General features: G+C 38.3%; 4 non-coding genes across 4 annotated transcripts; 3 read left to right on the plus strand and 1 right to left on the minus strand.

Moving 5' to 3' along the window:
* Positions 1 to 7,051: 7,051 nt before the first annotated feature.
* TRNAQ-CUG (transfer RNA glutamine (anticodon CUG)) lies at positions 7,052 to 7,123 on the plus strand. The gene has a single exon. It is a non-coding gene; the product is annotated as a tRNA-Gln (tRNA).
* Positions 7,124 to 7,354: 231 nt separating this feature from the next.
* Positions 7,355 to 7,427, plus strand: TRNAE-CUC (transfer RNA glutamic acid (anticodon CUC)). Its single transcript has one exon. It is a non-coding gene; the product is annotated as a tRNA-Glu (tRNA).
* A 248-nt stretch (positions 7,428 to 7,675) lies between these two features.
* Positions 7,676 to 7,747, minus strand: TRNAG-UCC (transfer RNA glycine (anticodon UCC)). Its single transcript has one exon. It is a non-coding gene; the product is annotated as a tRNA-Gly (tRNA).
* A 387-nt stretch (positions 7,748 to 8,134) lies between these two features.
* On the plus strand, positions 8,135 to 8,237 carry LOC149188832 (U6 spliceosomal RNA). Its single transcript, XR_016256619.1, has one exon. It is a non-coding gene; the product is annotated as a U6 spliceosomal RNA (small nuclear RNA).
* The last annotated feature ends 12,403 nt before the right edge of the window (positions 8,238 to 20,640 follow it).

The raw sequence follows: 20,640 nt of genomic DNA on the forward strand, positions 1-20,640 counted from the left end.
ATTATTTTTATAAATAAATGTGCCAAAAATACCATTTTTCCTTTCCAAAGCCTTAGCCATTTCCTTTAAAAATTTCCTTACCCATAAAAAACCAAATGAACACCCCTAGGATGTCCTGCCCAATATTCATCTTGGAATAAGTGTCCCATAAATTGTGGTCTTATATATTTTTACATGGAATATTTACCAGGGTTGTTACAACATATGCCCAGAATACTTTCCACTTGCTCCCAGAATAAATTTGCATCAGGTTCCTTTTCCTATTCTAGCTTCCTCTTCCTGCTCCAACTTTTCTCTTCCTAAACTATTTAGCATCCAGATGATCCTGAAGAAGGATCTAATTATGACATTTTCATCGGGAAGTTAGAAGTATTCAAACACTCAAATATTCATGCAGGTAGGATACGTAATAATCTAAATGATAAATGTAAGCAAGAGCAATGTCATAAAGAAATATCATAAGTTTAGGCGGTACCTATGTTTAACATGAGTTGGTAAGATCCCTTTTGAACCAGCCTTCAAGAGTCATTATTGTCTATCATCCATATATCAATGTTGCCTTCAATATTTTTAATGGTCTTTGTCAGTAGCCAAGACCAATTAAGACTAGCCCATCTAAGGTTACATTGAATCTGTCACAAGATTGCACAACTCAAGCCTTTATCATATCTAGGCCCTTCACACTCCAAGGTTTCTTCCAAATCCTAACCTCATGCTATCCACTAAACACTAATAACTAGGTTGCCCAAGGTTTCCTTCAAATCCTAACACTCTTTTACGTCTCTACCATCTTAAATTTATTCCATCAACGATGTCTTCATAGGGGTGATCTCAATGAATTTTATGCGTCCCAACTCTAATACCATGTTAATTTTCCTTAGGGTTATATTGTTCAGTGTTGTTGATAATTGCATTTTTATACTTTTCATTATTTACATATGCATTCACCCCATAACATCATCACATCATTAGCAATTATGTAGAAAGAAAAATATCATCAATAATGCAATGAAACTATAAAAGGAACATTAGATGGAAAACATGCAAAAATAGAGACACTAGGATTTGGTCGGAGACTAGGGGAAAACCCCACAAGGGGGAATCCCGAAATTTAATTCTTCTTCTTCTATTCAACATTCATCAATTGTTCAATTGAGATACGAAGTACATCCATAGTGAGATATATAAACCTGAATGTAAAATAATTATATCATCGAGCCATGCGGGCCATACCAATCGGGCAATACAGGCCATACCAACCAGGCATTGCAGGCCATACCAATTGGGCACCACGGTCCATAACAATCAAGCACAACAGGCCATACTAATCGAGCACTGAAAGTAATACCAATTGAGCATTGAGTGGGCCACACAAACTGGGCCACCCTAGGCCATGCGAACTAGGCCACCCTAGGCCATACGAACCAGACCACCCTAGGTTGTGTGATTTGAGCCACCTTGGGCCATGCGAATTGGGCCACCCTGGGCCATGCAAACTAGGTCACCCTAGGCCATGCAAAATAGGCCACCCTCGGCCGTATGAACCATGTAATGATCAGGGCATATGAGTGAGCTATATGGGCCATATGAACCATGTAATGAGTGGGCCATCTAAGGACATTATTTGGGCCATACGAACCATGTAATGAGTGGGTCATCTAAGAAGGCTATCTGGGGCATATGAACCATGTATTGAGCAGGCCATTTTAGTGGGTTGTCCGGGCCATACGAATGATGCAATGAGCGGGCTATTTGGGCCATACACACCATGTAATGAGTAGGCCATTTGAGCGGGATATTTGGGCCATATGAACAATGTAGAACCAACCATCAAACCACACCACCATACCATGTAAGCTATACGACCATGCCATGTGAGCCTCAACATAGAGATGATTTGAAATTAGAGTATGTATTTTCTTCCTCTATTCCAAAATCAAATAAAAACAAAAATAGAACCATGTTGACACTTTGCAAGATTAAATCGGTCTTGAAACAAACAAGTTTTTCCAATGTCTCTTCATGTCATGAATTAGTCTTCACATGCAACTTAATATGAGAAACATAACATCACATAACTCATGCAGTCATAATGAAGAGATAACAAAAGATTTGTTGACGGAGTTCACCCTTCTTGGGCTACATACAAAGATGTCATACTCCTACTAAAATGAGCTAAAATGAGCATGTGAGCACTTAAATTCCACATTGAAGCAAATAACAAAACTTCCCTCAACATAACATAATGAGAAAAGTGAACATGAACTAAACTCTGCAAGTTACAACTGTTGTATTAGACTTATGAAAGTGAGAATACCCCTACAAGGCCTTCTCAATGCCCAAATACCTTCTAGATCCGCTTCCAAATCCTGATTTATCCATACACCTTTGGTATAAAACTTGCAAAAAGAATACTTAAACGTGCTCAAATAAGAAATTATATGTCATCAATGGATTAAGAACATCCAAAAACCCATACACACACTCTTTTTGAGCTCAATTTGGCCAAGAAATCCAAAAGATATGGCTCTCCAAAGCTCCATATGAGTTTTACAATTAATCATGCTACAAATCAGACCATTTGTCTAACGGTCCTACAATTATGCCTTGAATTACAATAACCAAGCGATAAATTTTCTCTCCGTCGGTGCATTTTGTAGGTTCATTAATTTTCCCAATGACCCCTTAACTTTGGAAATCATGGTCATATGGGCCACATGGGGCCGAGGGATGGGCCTTAACACCCACCCCCGCTGGTTTAACCCCTAAACATGGGGTCATGGTAATGTGGATGCCATGTGTCCAAGGAATGGGTTTAACTTCTCGCCCTTCCTATCAGAACCCAAAAACATTAGCACGTGGTCATATTCATGGTCCATAGGACCTAGGGTTGGCCCCCTAGTCAAAGCATCCTCCTACCTTAGCACCAAACTACCAGAGCCTATGGTCATGCTGGTTGGCATATGATCCTGGTGTTGGCCCCCTCAACTTAGTGCCTCTGCCTTGGTGCTTAGTTCTAGAATTGATGTTCTTGTGGGTGCACATGGGACCATGCTTAGGGCCTATCTGTAGCACCTCCTTCATAGCTCTTAAAGCTCCATCAGTGGTCTTATGGATGGAGTGGTGACCGGGGACTAGGCTAAGGTCTCGAGCCCCTCCACCTAGGGCCTTCTCCTTTGGCTTGTGGTCTGGTGCAGCACTTATGACCCTGGGTTGGGGCTAAGCCTAGAGCACTTGGCACCTCTGCCTATGGTCTCGTGGGTTCGTGTGGTCAGAGGCTAGGGGCTTAGCCTCGACCCCTTCCTCCAAAAGGTGCTATAATAAACCTTATATATAGGTTCTTACCATATGATAATAAACACCATGAAATATCCCAATGTTAGAGTGTTGGAATGATGAGTACAAGGTCAAGATTTTGAATTCCCGGAGGTCTATTCGGACCATACCAAACTTTTTGCCTATGTTGGGGAGCCACGTGGCATCCCATGACTGGGCCATGTGGCGCCACTTCATTGCTCCACATCAACCTATACAAACCAATCAAATGAACCTGAAACCAACGAACCAGAGGATGTCAAGTGTTAGCCTATCATTGGGTCGTACCCTACACATTCACCCTACTAACCCAGTCGTATAGTTAACCTAGTCAACTGCCCAGTCAACAGACCTGCTCAAGTTTTACCTTTTTGGGAAAATGATCAAAACGTGATATATGGAGCATGTGTTGTCATATTGTGGTGAAATGAATTTCGTTGGATTCAGAACGATGAACACTTCGACTTGACGTTGGTTTCAAGACTTTTGGGGCACTTTCATTTTTTAGTTAAAAATTGATCACCTGATCATACCTCCCCACTAGGAACTTATGGAATCCAAAATTTTACTTCCCTAGTGAATGTAAAGGGGCTGGAACTAAAAATCACCCAAAAACTTAATCCAAAATGCATACTTTTCAATTGGTGCCCTTTAAGCCCCAATCAAGGCACTTCACCTATCTTCTTCATGAAGGCCTACTGTCTTGTTAAAAATTGAGTCAACATTCTTATTGTTGATGCAAGGAAAAAATATTGATGAGTGGAATCTGAACATTCTCTTTAATATAATCTTTACACAACTAAAAAACACTTCATATTGAATTTAAAATGTTGAATACAAACTTGATTCCATCTTGGAATTCATAAACAACATAAACTTGGTTTAACATCTTCAAGTTGAGCTTGTATATCAAAAGTACAATGCTACAAAACTTTCCATGATATATTTGGCCTTGCCTAAAAAACATAGTCATCTTGTACAATCTTTAAAACTAATATTATATTCACATAAGTTTCATATGGAATACTTGTATTAGTGAATACATGACAAACATGTAGACAACTTTGAATGACGATCTTGTACATTCACAGAAGTCCTTGAACGTGTGGACTATAAATAAGCCAATACATACATCAATTATAAACATCTAGTTGTTGAACATAGTGACAATGTTTGTTCACTTTACAAAAATACCTAAATAGGTAAACAACAACAAGTAATTACAAAATTTACAAAGCAACTTTACAATAAGTCTACCCAAGCTTTGCCTCTCCTAGGCTTATGGGTTCTCTTCTTGCATCATATTTTCCTTGAAGGTTGCTTTGGATTATTGCAAGTCCTCTTTGCCACCTGTTTTTGCCCTTGCATTATGTTGCACAATCTCTTTATCCTTCTTTGAATGAAGCTCTGGATGTAACTTCCAACATAATTTAGTGTCATGCCCATGCATCTTCCAATGAGTACAGAAGAAATTTCTCTTGTTTGCTGACATAGAATTTCTCTCATGCGAAGGAGAGTCATTATGCTTGATGCCTATAATTTGATTCATTATTTTAACCATTATCATATGTTTCTCATATACATCCATGCAAGGGTCAAATGCATCACAAAAAGTACAAGGGTACTCATTCCACAAGTATTCCAAACTACCATGCATTGGAAAACACCCATGAGAGTTATACCTGTCTCGAGGGCTGCAACTTTGACAGAGTGGAGTGGATGATTCCATGCAAGGTCCATTCAAGCATTCATCTTGCTTGGGAGATGAATGAACATTGTCACAAGGTGGTGACATCTCATCCTTAGATGGCCGATGTGCCTCAGGTCGTTTAGAGCATTCTCCAAACTCCCTTCGACCATATCCCAATCCCTGATACTTCGGTCTCTCCTCCACCATAATTGGATTGGTAATACCTTGGCAATTTTTATCGAGGCCTCCACCTTCATAACCCATCCTGGAAATCAACTTCATACCTCTGCCTTTGGTATGTTGCTCAAATGCTGCAAAAGAAGTGCTATGCACATAAACGGAACGAATGGTACTTGAAATGCTAATTACCTCCTTAAACTTATCATTCATGTTTTTGGCTTCTGATGACGACGACAATGATATTTCATATGAATATAGCCACCCACTCTTACCCACTAGCATATGGTGTGTTTCTTGAAGATGTTTTCAAAATGCACATGCATCATCTTCGAAATATGGTCCAAAACCACTATTTGAACCATGACCACATACTGGCTTCATTGTAGAGGTTTATCTGGATGGTACAAGAGTAGAACTTTCAGCAACTTGTTCTTCAAACACATGCTGAAACTGAAGTCACACGCGTCTCTTCTCCTCTTCAACCATCTTTAGCATCGTTCTCAACTCTATGTTCTCCATACGAAGAGCCAAATTCTACTCCTCTAGCTCTTTTGAGAGTCTTTTGTCTGCCCATTCTTGCAACTTTGTCAACTGGTGCTCTGATACCAAAATGATCTAAAGTTGGAGTAGGTGTCTTCTTCCTCTTTTCTAAAATCAAATAAAAACAAAAATAGGATTGTGTTGACGCTTTGCAAGATAAAATGGGTCTTGAAACAAACAGGTTTTTTCAATGTCTCTTCAAGTCATGAATTAGTCTTCACATGCAACTTAACATAAGAAACATAACAACACATAACTCTTGCAGGCATAATGAAGAGATAACAGATTATTTGTTGATGGAGTTCACCCTTTCTGGGCTACATCTATGGGCCTGGTAACATAGCTAGACCACTCATATATTCAATAGAAAAATGGAGTACATAAATAGTTAGCTGATGGTAAACATGTGGCTATTACCCCTACAAGGTAATTTTCTCATGAAAATAACTCTCACAAACAACAACAACACAAAGAATCTCCTACAAAGATGTCATACTGCAACTGAAATGAGCTAAAATGAGCATGTGGGCACTTCAATTCCACATTGAAGCACATAACAAAACTTCCCCCGACATAACATAATGAGAAAAGTGAACCTAAGATAAACACTGCAAGTTACAACTGTTGTAGTAGACTTTTGAAGGTGAGAATACCCCTACAAGGCCTTCTCCATGCCCAAACACCTTACAGAAATCGCATTTGAGTTACATGATTAATTGTTTGATAGTTGAGAAGAAGTTGAGTGAAGTGAAAAGTCAAGGTCTAGGTGCGTGACCTTATTTAAGATATCCATGAGCTTTGTTGACGAAGACCATCTTCAAAGAGGCACTCCATGAAAATGGGAGTTATTGGTAAAAGGGCCATCAACAAGGTGACAAGGAAAGATAAAAGCACGAGAGCAAACCGTACATCAGATGGGAAAGATAGAAGTGAGGAAAAAGCCTTTTTTGTGTGTATATTTTTGATGAACGAAATGGAAATCTAAGCCGAATGGCAAAATTTTGCGATAATATTGGGTTATGTTATTTATTGTGCACGATTACGATTACCATTATTATTGGGTGAAGGTTCCAAACCTTAATATGAGAGAGAGGCACTCGTTGGACAGAAGCGCATTTGGGATTTTTACAACGGTTAGTTCCACACGATTTTCAAAATTTGCGACACATGAATAGGAATGGGAATGGGAATAATTAAGTTTGTAAGATGTGTGGCCAAAGCACGCTTGTGAATCTGAGAAGTAGTGGTGCCATCAATATCAATTTCTGTTCATTGCAAAATTCGTATGGGGAATTGTTGGGATAATTTATGCTTGGCATTTCATGTGGTTCCATGGTCTAGTGGTGAGGACATTGGACTCTGAATCCAGTAACCCGAGTTCAAATCTCGGTGGAACCTCGTTGCTCTGTTTCACAACCAATGGTTGTGTTGTGTTTTTGTTTTTCTTTTTCTTTTAATGCGGTGCGAAATAAGATTTGAGCACTTTGTGTTTGTTTTTCTTTTTATGCGGTGCGGTAAGTCCATACTTCTCCTTTTTGGTAGATTGAGGCAACCTATTATTAGAGTAGAGTGAGTGATGGATGTGGCTCTGGGTTTCACAGAAACGTCCATGCACAAAGCGATCACAGCTCCGTTGTAGTCTAGCTGGTTAGGATACTCGGCTCTCACCCGAGAGACCCGGGTTCGAGTCCCGGCAACGGAATTTTACATTGCGGGTTTTAAAAATGTTAATGTTTTTGTTTTTGTATGAGGGAGGACAGAGCTGGAATCGGATTGTTCCTTTTTCATCGCGGCAAAACCGTTTTTGTATGTATGAGGGAGGACAGAGCTGGAATCGGATTTTACTTTTTTCATTGTAACATCGCGGAGCGGAGATCTTCTGGGATTTAAATGTATGTATTTGTATTGGAATCCAACCTAATACAAATTTAAAAAAAGGTCAAGGACCGATGCGTCTGCCGGGAGTCGAACCCGGGTCTATTGCTTGGAAGGCAATTATCCTAACCGTTGGACTACAAACGCTTTGCGGCAAACACCTGCGCCTACTCACCTTCCGCACAAGGAAGGAAGGAAGCTAGCAGGCTATTACTCTAACCCTAACCGTAACCGTTGGACCGCAAACGCTCTCGCTGTAACAATTATGGTAACCGTCTTGCAAACCACAAAATGTAAATGTGAGAGCGCATAGTTGATGATAATACTAAATTCCCACTGAGATTCAAACCCCAAATCTCACGCAAACCAATGAATGAATATTATTCGACACAAACATCATCGGCTTCTTGTTATTGGTAACACGTACATACAGAAAGACGGAAGGGAAGGCGTGGAACGTCGCAATATATTCCCACATGCGTAACGCGAAATACATTTAGACATTGGATAATGAAGTAGAGTGCAGTCTCTAGTGTCTCTTCGGAGACATCCGATAAAATTGGAACGATACAGAGAAGATTAGCATGGCCCCTGCGCAAGGATGACACGCACAAATCGAGAAATGGTCCAAATTTTTTTATTGATTAATTAATCACAGCTTCTTTTTATTTTTATTATCCTCGTTTATTTATTAATTTAATTAATCACAGCTTCTTTTTATTTTTATTATCCTCGTTTATTTATTAATTAATCACAGCTTCTTTTTCTTTTTATTTTTATTTTTATTATCCTCGTTTATTTATTAATTAATCACAGCACTTTTTTATTATCCTCTTCTATTTATTAATTAATCACAGCTTTTTTTATTATCCTCTTCTATTTATTAATTAATCACAGCCTTTTTTATTATCGTCTTTTATTTATTAATTAATCACTCCTAGTACCCTTGCTAGAATAGGGGTTTTCTTGCTAGTACCCTCGATAATAATGATTTTTTGATACTCAAAGTGCACCTAGGATGCATGTATGAGCCTCCAACTCATGGTTATGGTCAAAGTTGGCAACAATTTCCAAGAAATGATCTTTGAAGGTGATTTATGTGCGAATGAAGGTGAATCTTAAAGGATATAGAACATGGGTTTCTTGGTAGGATGCCCCAAATTGAGTAAGGTGAGGGCCATTTGACAAAATAAGGCATGATTTGAGATTAATGGTTGGTTATTTAATTAAGGTTTTCCTAGATTTCATGTTGTGCCCATATTTAAAAAAAACAGGCAAATACAAATTATGCTCATATTCGCAGAATAGGCAAAATAAAATTGGCTTATGGTTAGAAATTAGGTTGTAATTTATTCTCAAAGATACCTAATTGATTCATATTCTTTCAGATTGAGTAAATGGTATTTTGTAATTTCTTCCCAATTCCAAGATTGGGGAAATGAATTCAACATGCTCTTTTAGTCCAAAGAATTGAGCTCTATTATTCTGTAATTAGAGGTATGATATTTAATATATGAGGTTGGTTGATTTCCAAAGACATTTCTCATTGGTTGTGACTTGATCTAATTTTCCTCCAAGCACGTTTCATAGGTCAGGAAGGAAACCTCGACCCAAGTAACATCCCATTGTTTTGTATTTTTTTACTTAAATTAGTTTCCAATTTTGATTTGGGTTTTATATTGTAGCATTTAGATCATCTTATTGTAGCACTTGATTTTATCTTTGTAGCTATACAGTTAGGTAAATTGTAGCATTTTATTTTTCCTTTCTTTTTCATATATTTACCCATTTATTTATAGTCTTCATTTGGTTTGATATGTTGTCTCTTGCATTTTCTTTTGTGCTACTATAATTTAATGCAATTCAGAGTTATTATAGTCATATTTTGATAAATGAATAATCACTTTCTACATGTACAAGAAAAATCAAGGTGAAAAATTGTACTTCAAATCCCTTTGGGAGGTTAGCTGTAAAGAAATTAGCAATCAATTTTATTACGGCCTTTATACTTTTCCTAAACGATACCTTATTTCACATTTCAGTGATATGTTTCAGTTGATTGTGAACAATATCTATAATTATCTAATGCTCAAATCTAACCTCGTTTTTATAGCAAGAACACTTAAGTTGTTAAGTCAAAGACTACTTCCTATGCCTCATAAGGAGGTCTAGAACAAAGAACTAGTCACTGACTTTTGAATCTAGTTTGTTCATCAAAGATTTAATTTCCTTTGGACACAAATGGTTTATAAATTCACTAAATGGCATAGAACACAAGATCATACTATAGTCATATTCGTGCATATATAAGCAATCTAGACATGATATTTAGAGCAATTGAATTCTGGTCACACTTACTATCAGTTATGTGAAGAAAATGAGATCGTCTTAGGTTTCCTTCATGAATCAGTTTCTTCATATTTGATTATATTACAGAATGATTCCTTTTCTTTACAACTAGAATGATTCATGAGCTTTGATCCCACACATATTGTGCATGCATCTTGCAAGCTTACAAGCCCCGGGTTGGCATTTAAATGTAATGGAATTTATCTCATATAAATCACCTAACAATGATGATGATAACAATGATAAAAATCAATGACTAATAACGAAAGTGAAGAATGTGATCACAATGATGAAAAATACTCATTGTTGTTGTTTTTCTCATGGTTATTGATCATTTTTTTCATTGTTATCAACATTATTGATTTTATTGTGAGTGCTCTAAATTGATGCTATCATCATTATTAATCAACCCCCTTTTGACCCTATAAACTCTGCTCTTATTGAAATATTATAATCTTTTCCATGCCATTAATGGGAAAAATTGCACCTAAAGCGATACAAGGTAACTTGTTAACTATTTATTATTATTTCCAATGTTTTAATGATTTAAAGGGATTAATTAATATTATTTAGCACTAATGGCGATTTTAATCCAAGCCTTGTAACCCACACAACATTCAATAATCCCCATCCATGGTTGATATGGTTGTGGACCTCCAAAGTAAGAAACAAAACATGGGTTTTCTTTCTGGCACCTTTAGGAAGCTCTTGTGTTCATTGGATCAACTCCAAGATTATTGAAGGAAAAATTAGTCACTAGTAAACATCACAGTCAACAAACCTCAATATGGACCATTTAAATAAGGTAATTGGTCCTATGCAATAGTTCACACAAATTCACATGCCTCCAATGATTTGCAGTTTGTGTAATTTGGGTTAAATTCTAAAATTGCATGGGAATCCACTAAGTTTACCCGACATGATTTATTTTTATATGTATTCATAATTGCTATGCCAAACACAGGGTATTCATGGAATACACCTGCTTGTTACATTCGCCATGTAAAAACTATATAACTCGACCCTTGCATATTGTAAAGATCCATCAGTCAAATGAGTAACTATAGTATAATGTTCTAAATATATATTTCAATTGATCTAATCGCTAGGAACTTTTGTATTTTCTTATGTATTTTTTAGATAGATTAATAAAACTCCATTGTTGGTTTTTTTTCGAGAGGTGATTTTGGTTAAATCCTGCGTGTGATTTAGTTCCCTCTCAAGAAATGTGATGTTGGTTGAGAAGGGCCCAATAATTCAACCATGTTGCCCCTGTTTCATTAACTTTGTAGTGTAGCTTGGATTGTATCTCATTTATAGATCAAGTGAGTAACTCTTTCAATTTATACTTAAGTCACATATCAATCCTTTGCTCTTTATCTAAATTGCATACTAATACTTTATAATTAGATTTTATTTGATTCCCTTTCCTTTCATTTATCATCGGAAATATAATTAGATATTCTTCATTTCATAACCCAAATTTTGTTCTAATCTATTAACTCATAATTAGATTTGTGATTCAATTTTTTAGACGCATTGATGCTCTATTTTGGTTAATGCTTCTAATTTATTTTCATTTGCAAAAGCAAGATTGACCATTGAATGACAAGGATAACATGTTGCAACTATTCATGGTTACATGAACACCTTGTTCAATAATCGTGAAATATCATAACTTGTCAAGAAGGATGTTTGTGTTGACACCACAATGATCACGATATGTCTTAGAATTCCTTCCTTTCCTTGCAATTACATTGATTTTTGATAGAAGTGATATTTCTTAGAAATTATGAGGCATGCCCTCTATAATGAGTATTTGGCGTTCAACTAGAATAAAAATGCCACTGCAAGGTATTAGGAATCATGGATGGGTCTAGGGTCCTTGACTATAACCAGGGAATGGAGGGTTAACGAGAACCCCTCGCACTAAGCCTTACTTCTTTGGCTTAGGCATCATGGACGACAATTCCTCAAATCATCACATATGACCTTTGTAGGGCATCAATCACCTCTAAATGGTATAGGTTAGTTATGAATAAATAATGGGTCTTGAGGAATATACCAGGTTAAGGGATGAAAACAAGGGTGTTAAAACCTAAATGAACCTTATTAAGCTCAAGTCGTATGAATAACAAATATAACCCATGAATTTAATCAAGCTATAGCAACATATGCATCCTCATACTATTATTAATGCATCAGATCCCATTAGAAATCCGTAGTTAACTTAAAGTTCCCCACATTAAAAAATTGTTGTTGCACATGTGCTCCTGTGAGCTCCCCTGGCGCGCCCAAAGGCCTCAACTACCTTGCATTCAGATCAACCCACAACGGCCTTTTGATGTGTCCATGGAGTGACCGAAGCCACTGGAGGATGGAGATCTTCCTCTAGGAAGTCAGACTGAGCAAAAAGAAAATGTAGATGCCTTTGCATTCTTGATCTCAACCATTGGCCCTCCAAAAACCAGACTGTCGACATCCAAGTTTGTGAAGAAACTCGAAGATATCCCAGAGATCTCTCTCCCTTTGTCTCTACCTCTTCAGACGGCGTTGTCTCTAGAAGAAAGGGGATTGGTTGGCCAGTTTACAGGACTATGGCCATCCCCTCGTTTGGTTCAAAAATGGGTTGAAAGGAACCAGACCTCTTCATTAAGCAAAAAAATCTCCATAAGATTTTGTTGAAGAGGGTATTACACCTTTCAGTTTGAAACAAAGGAAGATCGAGACTTAATCTTTAGAAATGACCCATACCTCATGGACATGGTGGGGTTGTATCTAAAAAGATGGACTCCTGACTTCGACCCTGAAATGGATGCTCCCAGCGTTGTGCTCGTATGGGTAAGACTTCCTCACCTTCCTCTTCATTGCTTGGGAGATGAATTTGTCAAGGCCATCGCGAATGTTGTGGGGAAGTATATTGACATATGTGAACCAAAAGAGAACATGCATGCATGTGCGAGGATTTGTGTCAAAGTGGACCTAGGGAAAGGCCTTCCGGAGGTAGTAAAGATCAAAGTAGATCAATGGATGCACATACAATAGCTGGACTATGAGCAGATACCGTTCAAATGCAAGGTATGTCATGAATACGGTCATTTTGCAAATAGATGTCCAAAAAAACAAGAAAGTGAAAACCTAGAAGAGTCTGAAGCAAAATGGGAACAAGTTAAAAAGAAAAAATCGGCAAACAAACAACCCCTCTCTTCATCAAGCCATCCACAGGTTCCCCCTGATCCTTCTCCATCATCCCCCATCACAGCCAAACCCCCCATAATCCCTTCATCCTTCATTAATCCAACCCATTTGGACCCCTTGATGATCCTAATATACCTCCTTCATTCCCCACCTCCCCCATCATCTCTCCCCATCCCATACCCTCACCCCCTTAATCCATATTACCCATCGTAGCTCCCTTCCCTCATCAGTGGATAGAATTCTGACAAGGAACCAATCTAAGGAATCTCTCCAGATCTTAGATCACCAAAAGAAAGCAGGAATAAAATATAACAAAGATCTTAGAGATGAAGCAGCAGAAAAAGAGATGGCTTTAGGAACACAACAGCCCATGGATTCCTTTTTTGGGAAAAGCTCTGGGAACAATGAGAAAAACCAAAATCATCAAAGAGGGAAAGGTCCCTCAACTCACCAACCAAATAAATAATGATTGTGGTCTCTTGGAATTGTCGTGGTTTTGGGACACCTTTTAAAGTAAATGCAACAAAAGATATTTTAGTAAAGGAAAACCCAGATATCCTTATGCTCCAGGAGACCAAAACTAGTTGCCAGGACTCAGAAAAAATGATAAAAAAAAATATAAAAATTATGAAGGAACAACTCAACAAGCCATAGGGGCCTCAGGGGGAATTTGTAAACTATGGATGAAAGGAAAGTGGGAGTTGCTACAACAACAAAAAAGGAAAAACATTGGATTAGAACGGATCTTAAAGAGACAACCACCAATGAGCAATTTTGCATCGTTAACATATATGCTCCTAATCAATTCAGGGAAAAAGAGCAATGCTAGTATACAGTTCAAGAGACCTTAAATGAAACTCATAACAGAAAAACAATTTGATATTTGAATGACGCATCCATTCCAAGGACGCATGTTTTGGTTGGGGACTCATTCAAGGCTCTCGAGTCTAAAAGGATTCAACAATATCTCATGCTACTCATTTTCCTTCTTCGACCATGGTCAAGGTGTTGTGACCCATCCTCAATGTCTAAGACCTTTTAATGGCATCCATGGGCCAACTATAATTCCAAAGAACCCCTAGAGAGGGCCTCTGTATGGCTTTTAAACCTAAGAATCGACCTTTAGCGCCTAACGCTAATTAAACCTAAGAATCGACCTTTAGCGCCTAACACTAATTAAACCTAAGAATCGACCTTTAGCGCTTAACGCTAATTAAACCTAAGGCCGAAGACTTGTTTTCCTCCTCTTACCGTGGCACTTAAGCTCTAGAAATTTCATTTAGGGCTTAAGGCCCATTCTTGGTTCACAACTGAACTAGACATGCTGCAAATAGCACACTTAAAGGTGATTAATTCCCTATGGAGGCCATACATGATGCTTTCAGGAGTTTTTGTCCATGATGCCTGAACCTAAGAAGTAGGGCTAATAGTGGGGACAATGAAGATGATGATGACAACGATGACTCAATTATCAGTGTCTTCATCATTCTCGTGATGATTGTCAAATTTTTCATTTTTATCAACATCATCGATTGTATCATCATCGCCATCATCGTGACGCAAATCAATGACAAATGAATGGGGACAATGAAGATGATGATGACAACGATGAGAAACAATCATTGTCATCACCATTCTCATGATGATTGCCATTTTTTTCATTGTTATCAAGATCATTGATTTTATCTTCATCATCCTCATGAGCATCATCCTTGGCATTGTCATCAACATCATCATCGTAATCTTCATAAAATTGCTCATGATGATAATCATTTTTGTCATCGTCATAAACGTCGTCATCCTTGTAAACATAGTAGCTTGACACAAAATTGACTTGGAAACATTGACTAAAGAGCACCATGTGATATCATACAACAACATAGGAGGCATTGAAGCATGCTCCACAGTAACTAGAAGAGTAACCGGCTAGAGGAGTAAAAACACTCATATCTATGGTATGGCTACTAGGCAAGGTTAAACCCATTTGTAAGATAGTTATTCAAGCAGGTTAGATGTTTAAGGGAAATGCGGCTGACACTACAATTTTGAAGATAAATGACCAATATGGTTTCTCCACCTCTCTTTTTATTAGTTTGTATCTCCTTCATAGTTTAGAAAGCACAAAAGAGAAGACAAGTAAGCTTGATAATGTCTTTTTTCATTGAATTTTAACGAGCCCAAAAAAGAGATAAAAGGATATTCGATAAAATTTCTTCTTCATGATTTAAGAATCTCAATGAAAATTTTGTAGTATGTTGTATATAAGGTGTCTTTTTTGTGAGCTTTTAATGAGCCCAAAAGAGAGATTGTAAGAACCCTTTTGTTTGCCCCCTCATGTAAATATTATTATGTACAATTTTCATTGTAAATAATTTTGAAAAATATAAAAATTATTGGGCTAAGGAGAGGACTCACATTCAAATGTGACGAGGATGAGTTTCTTGGGAAAATGGTCAAACTCAAAATTATGAATTTATTTTTCCACCTATATTTATGTGAATTAATGGACACACTGGTACACGCATTGAATATGTACATGGGACTCGTGAGCATAGGATGAGCCCATACTATCCCCTACTTTCATCGAGCATTTTGGTATGGTCAACACACAAAAGGTATGAGTTGGATAGAGAAAAACACACACAACAAGAAGGTTTGCATGCATGTTGGAGAAAGAGAGGGGTGCACAAGACCCCTGGGGACGACCATGGAAAAAAAGGAACGTAGAAAGGTATACACAACATGCTTGAGAGAGCATATGCATGGAAAATGAGAGATGAAAAGAAAGAGGATGCGCAGATAGACTGTGTAGTGGGTAGTGCAAGAGAACACAGAGCATGGAATTGGTAGTGGGCGTGAATCTACTTGGGAGAAATAACCTTTTATAGCATGTGTTCTATTTTTTTGAGGGTATTCCATGTGTTTTGCTAAGGCCAGTGTGTGAGCCTATAAATCAATTGGTCAATGAAATTTTAGTGGAGTTGAATCATCCAATGTTATCCTTTGGTCCAATTAACCACTAGTGTGCTAGCTAAAAGGAAATGATAAACCACTAAGTGCTAGCCTCAAGGTTGATAAACCATTTATGTGCTTTCCTCAAGACTGATAAACCACTTATGTGTTGGTTCAGTTAGCTAATAAACCACTTGGTATGTTGCAACACCTAGGTGCTAGCTAAAAGGCACCGATAAACAACTATGTGGTAGCATCAAGGATGATAAACCAATTATGTGCTCGCCTCAAGGAAGATAAACCACATATGTACTAGTTTATTAATATGATAAACCACTTAGATAATGGGCTCATGACTCCTGTAGTGCTAGCTTATAGATGCATCGAATAAACCACCCATGTAGTTTATTCATCCTCTTAGAAATGAACTACATCTTACTGAGCCTTGGTTGAATCCCTATGATTGATTTCTATTGGGGTAGAGGTCACTGTGGTGCTTTCTGTTGGGTGCAGTTGATAAACCAGTAGGGCAATGGGCTCCTCTTATTGAATATTTGGATAAATACTATCAATGTGAATACCCTTTAGCATTTCATTCCTTATGCTTTAATTCTAGCTTGTGACTGCTCAGCTGCAAGAAAGAATTACAGTACAATTGGCCTATGGTTGAGTGGAGAGTTGAAGTCCCTCCCTCGGTTTCCAATCATTCCAATATTAATAAGATAAGTATATTTACTTTCATATGTGTGTATAAATATTTGCATTGTGAATGATGAATTTTGCTATTAATATAACAATGGTGTAGGATTCAACCCCGTATAGAAATTACCTGCATACGAATTTTAAAAACAGAAAATAAACAATGGCGAGAGCATAAAACATAAAATAGATATACTTAGGTATTTTCCCCTCGATTCCAAAACTAGGACTACTAGATTGATTTTTCATTATATTCCTTTCAATGTTACAATACATATATATACATGTCGAAGCATCCATAAACCCCAATCCATTAACCCTGGATTAGAACATAACAATAGTTCCCTTGACCAAATCTACAAAATACCATGGACAAAAAACCATCATGCCAAAAACCATGTGCGAAATCCATGCACAAAACCATAGGGTGGTCTACCCACCTAATATAGGGTAAAAAAAAATTCTCAGGACGTTGCGCCCTACACAATGTACAGGGGGGATTCCACCCCCCTTGTGACCCCCCCAGGCATGGGGTAGTCGTGGAAAGAATATAACACACACCCAAGAAATGGGTGTATCAACATTCTTGATGAAAAACATGTTGACTCTCGTGTATTACAATGATAAATTCATGTGATGATCCTGATGGTGTTAATTCTTGTAGATGATGATATGTTCTTGAATTGCAAAGCTATTTATATGATGTTCTATGCCTATCTAATGAACCTAGTTAAGCTTACATGTGGTGTCAAATTCCATGGTTTAGGTATTATAACTGTTGGGATGGGGTCCCCTAGGGTCAATTTTGGGGCAAAAGCCCAAGTTTTGTTGTAAAGTCTCCACAAATTGTGGTCGTAGAGCATGTAGATAGTTAAAGAATCATAAATGGTTTTACCCTTCTTTGTGTAATTCAAGTCAGCTTTTTGAGGATCTATCCATGGTCTGCAAACCATGGGATTGTATAAATAGGTGTGTCTTAGGATGTCTAAGGCAAGTAATGAAGTTTTGTCTATGGGAGAAGTATAGAGAGTTAGCACAGAAGATTAGGAAGAAAGGCTCTGCAACTGTGCGCGCAGAGGCCTAGAGTAAAGTCCGTAGGGAGGTCTTGAGTCTGTATGATTGAACTGATTATCAATAAAGAAGATTATTGCAGAAATTCCTGTGTTTCATCTATTTACTTCTGTTATGAATGAATGTGGTTATGTTGTGACAAATGATGGGTTTATGAAATAATATTGTATTGATGCACGACTTTTCTTGATTTATATTGTTATATGAACACAATTAATGTTAACTATTTACGTGAAGATTATCTTGATATATGTTAAAGCTATCAACACTTAGGCCGATCTAAGTAATTGTTGGATTAAGAGTAATCTTTTATGCGCGTAAATAACTTATTAGTCTGCTCAAGGTCCACGAAAGGAAGTCATAGACCTTCGCGAAGGTTTGGGGGCTAATTAAAGGGAGTTATATTGATAATCCATAAAGGCTTATCGATCAGTGCGAAGGCAGATTTAGGGCATAAAATGACATCACATTGATCTCTGGGTGCGGAAACTTGGTTCCAACATCCCCCCATACTGCTTCAAGTGAGACTTCAGTTCGCACTCCACGGATTGATGCCGAAAGGGCTAGTAGTGTAGGGATTTGTTTGGCACAACTAACTCCAAACCTGGGTCAGGACCCACTAAGCCAACAAATGGTTCCGTTGCTAGGACCGGGATTTGCATAAAGAACATGTGTGATGTCGCATCACTGGAATCTGACAAAGAACTAAATTGAGAAGTGGTTGGATAGAAAGATTCACGAATTCGCGGTGTAAGAGAACAAAAATCCACTCTTGACAAAAGAACAGTGGTTGGACAGGTATCTATACACAAAAGTACATGAAATTTCTTCTGCACCTTCCCAACTGAACTGTACGAGTGGATCGCTAAATTTGCAGACAACCAAGGAAGGTGGAGGCTTGTTGGTCCAATAGTGTGGACCCCGACACTGGTGCGAAGGTTGGAATCTTCTGATGATAAGATCACGCACGTTTTTGATCACTGGCTTGATTGAGTCATAGGAGGATTTGTGACAGAATTCGCGGTTGATACCTCAGTCAACTACAGTGAAGCAGAGCAACGCTTTTTCAAAGACCACGAGGTAAGTATTTGAAATCTTTGAATACTTGGAATGCTCTTTTGTGAAAAGAGGGTTATGCCACTACCTTGATATTTGGATCTACACGAAGTGGACGAATCCTTAGAAATTAGGAAATTGTGGGTCCTGAATATAGTCCATTGATAGAGCCTCCTTCGAGTAATGACGAGGGAGCGGTACAGGCCTCACCTCGAAGCAATGTTCAGTTGATAAAGAAGGGTTTTCCGCGAATACCTCATCCACCCACACCACTTCCACCTTCACCTCCACAACATACACCTTCACCTACACCACCACCACCTCTACCACCATTCAATATGTCGAATACCATGAAGTCGCCTGTTTTCAAGGGCTTGGGAAGTGAGGACCCGAATTAGTTTTGGTTCGTTGTGAAGGTTGTATGAACGACATAGAATATTACAGATGATCATATAAAGAAGGAGTAGTTGGTTATTGCTCTACAAGATCGCGCATTGACATGGTACATTAAGTACTGCACCGATAACCCATTGGCATCATAAGAGGACACTTAGATTGTTCTGAATAAGGAATTCGGTAGGCCCAAGGCTAAATCGCAAACGGTTATTGGATTCAAGGAAATCATGATGAGGCCTGGAGAAACACCCTGGGAGCTGGATCAGAGACTGAAGTGCCAGATCCGCGAAGCTAACATGAATCTCACAGATAGCCAACATTGCCAACGGTTTGTAGCCTCGCTTCTGCCCCACCTAAGGGTCGCTTTATCACAACAAAAGATAGGGACCCAAGTGGAAGCCTTGGAAATTGCAATGAGATTACATGAGACACCTATCTAGGAAGCTGCTTTGGGAGTTCAACAAATTCATGCGGAGTTGCAGAGCTTGAAGAAGGAAAAAGCCGCTCAGCTGGAGCTGCGCGAAGAAGTTTGGTGCTTAAAATATAAAATCCAAGGGCATGACAAAGATCATTACCCTGTTTTTGCGAATTGTATTACAAGAGGCGGGCCAATTCCCCTGAGACAGGAGGCTCCCGCAGGATCAAGTGCAGGGTCCACGCTATGGTGTGCTATCCGTCAGGTAGTTGGAAAACATGTTATATATAATTGTCATTTTTTGCATAAATTTATACAAACGCCGCAACAATTATTCTGCAATTTATGTAAATTGGTGGGCCGCGATGAGCATAACTACCATAGCTATGAATTGATGATGGAAATAACACCCACGTATCAAATGAAAATAGAAAATCGGCCTCCAGATCAAGGCATTGAGGGAGCGCGCAAAAGATATCAGGAGCACGGACGAGAATGAGGAGGAGGATCACCTAGAAGAGGTCGAGGAAAATTTATTTTCTACAATTGTGGAGTGACAGGACACTACGCGCGGGAGTGTACAAGCTAGACATGCCCATCTTGCCGATACTGTACTCAGTTTGACCATGCGATAGAAGAATTCCCTATGTTGATAGCTAAGATGCAGGAGAAGAAGGCACATCCTCAACAACCTACCCATAATCTACAGATGATGAGGTTCGAGCCCCGCTAAGACTATCCCAATGTGAATATTGTACTATGAAGCAAAATGATGACTGGTGATGATAAAGGAAATCCACCTAAAGAAAGTGAGTGGGTTCGCAAGCCTCCAGAAAAGGAGGTTGGGTTTGATCTGGAGCACGCGAAGGAAACGTTCATGGAAGAAAAGAAAAGCTTCGCTAAG

The sequence above is a fragment of the Pinus tabuliformis genome, chromosome 3_1 (genome assembly GCF_031772625.1).
Source record: "Pinus tabuliformis cultivar Carrire ecotype Pingquan chromosome 3_1, CPIR1, whole genome shotgun sequence".
Lineage (NCBI taxonomy): Eukaryota > Viridiplantae > Streptophyta > Pinopsida > Pinales > Pinaceae > Pinus > Pinus tabuliformis.